The 4,056-nt window shown below is 44.4% G+C and overlaps 1 pseudogene; it reads right to left on the bottom strand.

Moving 5' to 3' along the window:
• Window positions 1-1,676: 1,676 nt before the first annotated feature.
• On the bottom strand, window positions 1,677-3,170 carry LOC149135139 (uncharacterized; annotated as a pseudogene).
• Window positions 3,171-4,056: the final 886 nt, after the last annotated feature.

Genomic DNA, 4,056 nt, shown 5'->3' on the forward strand with positions numbered 1-4,056 from the left:
CCTGGAATTGCACAAGTCTGTGCCTTCCCAACAAGCTTCTCCACGACAGCCGTCAACCTTTTTGCTAAAACCTTGGCCAAAATCTTTAACTCTACGTTAAGTAGAGTTATGGGCCTGTAGTTACTAATGTTATCCCCCTTGCTTGGGTCCTTCTGGATCAGCGTCACAACTCCCCGGCTCACAGAACTGGGAATTCTCCCGTTCTGCTGCCAGTTCACATAGACGCCAGCCAGAACGTCGCCAAACAAGTCCGGCATTGAACGATAAAACTTGTAGGGTAGACCATCCAGTCCCGGAGACTTTTCCCCAGCACACTTGGCCAGTACCCCTCTTACCTCTGCGGGAGTGATCAGGCCTTCACAGCACCCAGCTTCACATGTCGAGAGTCGAGGCCCACCAGCCAGGAAGTCCTTTAAGGCCTCCCCACACTCGAGCGGACCACTCTCCCCGAACAACCGAGCGAAATGCTGGTGAAAAGCCTTTTGCATCTCCTCCTGTCCATAGACCTTGCGTCCTCGTTCGTCGGTTAAAGACTTAATACAGGACTTCTTGCCCTTCTCACACTCCTCACGACGTGCCCATCTGGCTACGTTAATTCCTTCTCGCTTCCCTGCACGTAATTTGGCTCTGACTCTGCAACCTTCGTGCTTGGCATTGAGGTGACGATACAAGACCGTTCTTGCCACTAACACTCTAGATGCGGAGCCAGATTCCAATACCTCGTCTAAGTTCTTAACTAATTCACCTTCTACCTTAGACCTATCTAAACTTAGCTGTTTGCTAAATCTAATGGACTCTAAGCGAATGGCTCGTTTGAGGGCGTGCCACCATCTATTATTAACGATGGTGCCACATAATGCTCTCTGAACTAACTCCTTAATCCAGGCACGGAAAGCTTCACAAGTCAAAATAGACTTGTTCATTTTCCAGTACCCGGGTCCCTGTCTATGACACTTTTCTACATGCACCTCACATGTCACAAGCTTGTGATCAGTGTAAGGTACAATACAAAATTGTGGACAGCTAACGGTATCCCTATCTAGGTCCTTGACGAATACTCTATCTAAGTACGATCTGTGTGAGCCATCGTTATTACTCCAAGTCCACTGTGGAACGCTTGGCTCACTCAGTCGGTAACGGTCTACTAGGTTATAGCTTTCTAGTAGCCCCTTGAGGCAAGGACTCCCCTTCCTATCAACTGAGCCAACACTATCAACCCGTGCATCGAGAATAGTGTTGAAGTCCCCTACCATTACTACCGTTTTTGACGTCACCAGAAAGTGCTCCAGATTCCGGTAAAAACCCGTCTGCCTACAATCCATAGGAGCGTAGACAGCTACCAACCTGAAGGACTGTTTACTCACATGAGTCACATCCAGGACATCCAGCCTACCTTCTGGGTCCAGAAAGACAGTACTAACCTGTAAGTCCAGGTTCTTCCTGATAAGGACTGCCACGCCTGCACCTCCCCCTCGGCTAGGAGAAATAAATTTCTTGTAACCATTCAGAAGATGCGAGAACGCTTGAGGTCCCTTCATCTTGGACTCGGTTACAACAGCAACATCTATTCTATGTGTTGTGAGATCGTTCAGGAAACAAGCCTGTTTCTATCTCAACCCCATTCCACGTACATTTAAACAGCCTATCTTAATCATCGATGAAACGAGGGCATTTACTTACGGTTGTGAGAGGGAGCATGACAGTTTGTGTCTGCCTGCTTCCTCCGCACTCCCCTTAGCTGCTGGGCTTTTCACCGGCGTTGCCACCGGCTTCTGGGTTGGTGTGGCTGCCGGGCTAATGACCAGCTTTCCAGATATCACTTCCTGGGTGACATCTTTAATCAAATCTTCCTTCACTACTTCTTGGAGCAGTTTTTCCTTCCACTCCTGTTCGCCAATTTTCGCGTACCTCACTTCGCTGTCATTCACTTTAAATGTTTTAATTCGGTGGTACGCCTTTATGAGGCAAACCACCTTCTCATTTTTTGCATTGAAAGTGACTATTTTGTTTGTGTGTTTGATTCCTTTTAACGTTGGTGGGTGAGGGATGGCAAAATGTTGTCCTATCAACATAGTGCCAGCGGGGTAGGGTTGGGGAGTTGTTTTTTTTTGTTCGTCAGCATTATTAATTTTTTTCTTTGTTTGTGGTGGGGAGTCCGGGGAATTAGATTTTTTCCTTTTGTGTGTGATAGTCGTGAAATCCATTTCATTTTCTTTTGTTTGGTTTTTTTCCTCTTTTTCGTTTTTATTTTGTCTTTCATTCCTTTTTATTTTTTCCTCCTTTTGGTTTTCGATTTGTTTCTTTTTTCCCCCGTTCTCTTTGCTTGTTGCTGTGTTGTCTGTCTCGTTGCTGTCTGTGTTTATCACAGCGTTTTGGTGGGGGCATTAGCCATTTTGTTTTTCTTCGTGCATACGGAGCGGACGTGACCCTTCTGCCCGCATTTAAAGCATCTTGGCCTACGTCCCTCCACCGATACACGAATAGTATGCCCCTCCCCCACGAAGACTCTGTCTGGTAAATTTCCTAGGGTCAAATTGTCGGCTTGAATGACCAACTCAAGACTCTGACCTTTCTAATGCGTCACCTCCTTCTGTCTCATGCTTAATATCAATAGCTTTCCCTCCACGTCATAAATTACAGCAGTCGCTACCCACATAACATCATATCCCTCGGGGATATCTTCTACAGTAACTTTTGCCGTTCTGCTGCCTAAGTATGTAGGCAGCAGCATTATTGTTTCGTTCCTCAATGTCTGAGTCGACACATCCTTTGCCACGTCTTCCGACTCGAAGTGGGCTTCAATTGTTGCACTTCTCACTCCTCGGTTGACGTGTCGAATCTTACTCCATATTGGCACCAAGCACCGTTCTACGATTTCATTTTTTACGTCCATTATTTTTTTTGTTTCAAGTTATACACTTTGTACACAACGATTTTTTTCCTTATGGCTTCTATAGTTTCAGGTGGCGGTACCAATTTTATTACTTCGCCAGTTTTTTCTATCAAATTCCTGAACTGTAAAAGTTTCTCCATTGAAACTTTAAGTTCAATGACATTACCGCCTATGGCGTCCGAAAAGCTTTGTTTCGCCTGGTTGACCTTTGTTGAGACATCTTTTTTCCTTCTCCCATCTCGGGAAAATCCATTTTTGAAGTTAATTTAAAAGACATACTTGTCGCAAATGACAAGAAAAATAATTTTTTAAAAGACTAACCTAAAAAGGTTAACAACAAACAGAGATTTTCTGCCCTGGAGGGCAAAAATAACTGAAAAACAGTTCACAATAAGCAGAAATTTTCTGCCCCGTAGGGCGAAAATAACTGTATAACAGTTCACCTCAAAACAATTCAAATAAATTTTCCCACAAAAATATTAACCAATTCGTAACCAAAAAGCGAACTCACATTAACAAGGGTTGCAACAATAATGACGAAAGATATTTCTTTGCAAATATATATAGCTTTTTCCAGTGAAATTATTCACTGATCTCGAAAAAGTGAAAACAAGCAATGTTAAATCTCTGAACGAGGTATTAACAGTAACTGCACAACAAAGTGAAGTATATTTGCCACTTAAATGTGGCTGACCCCTAAGGGTGGATGTTACTGTTGCTTTTAACCTCAGGAGAACATCTCCTCCAGGTGGTACTGGCAATGGCCACACTCAAAATGGTGTTTTTTACGTGCCACCTGCAGAGGAGCCAGTCAGCGGCACTGGCAACGATCTTGCTCGAATGTTTTTTTTATGTGCCAGTTAGGTGAAGCTGGTAACGATCACGCTCAAATGGTGCTATTTACATGCCTCCGGCATGGAAGCCAGACAGTTGCTCTGGCAATGATCACGCTCAGACGGTGCTGTTAGCACTCCACTGGCACAGGTGCCAGTCATCGAATTTGGTTCAATTACAATTTCGATTTCACTTGCCCCAAAATATCTTCGCAAGCAGAATTTAGTATCCAATGAAGGAAATGTTGGCATGGGTGCCAGTCATGGAATTTGGTTTGATTTCGATTTCACTTGCCTCAACAGGTCTTCGCTAGCAGAGTTTAGTGTCCA

The sequence above is a fragment of the Octopus bimaculoides genome, chromosome 6 (genome assembly GCF_046866305.1).
Source record: "Octopus bimaculoides isolate indiv1 chromosome 6, ASM4686630v1, whole genome shotgun sequence".
NCBI lineage: Eukaryota > Metazoa > Mollusca > Cephalopoda > Octopoda > Octopodidae > Octopus > Octopus bimaculoides.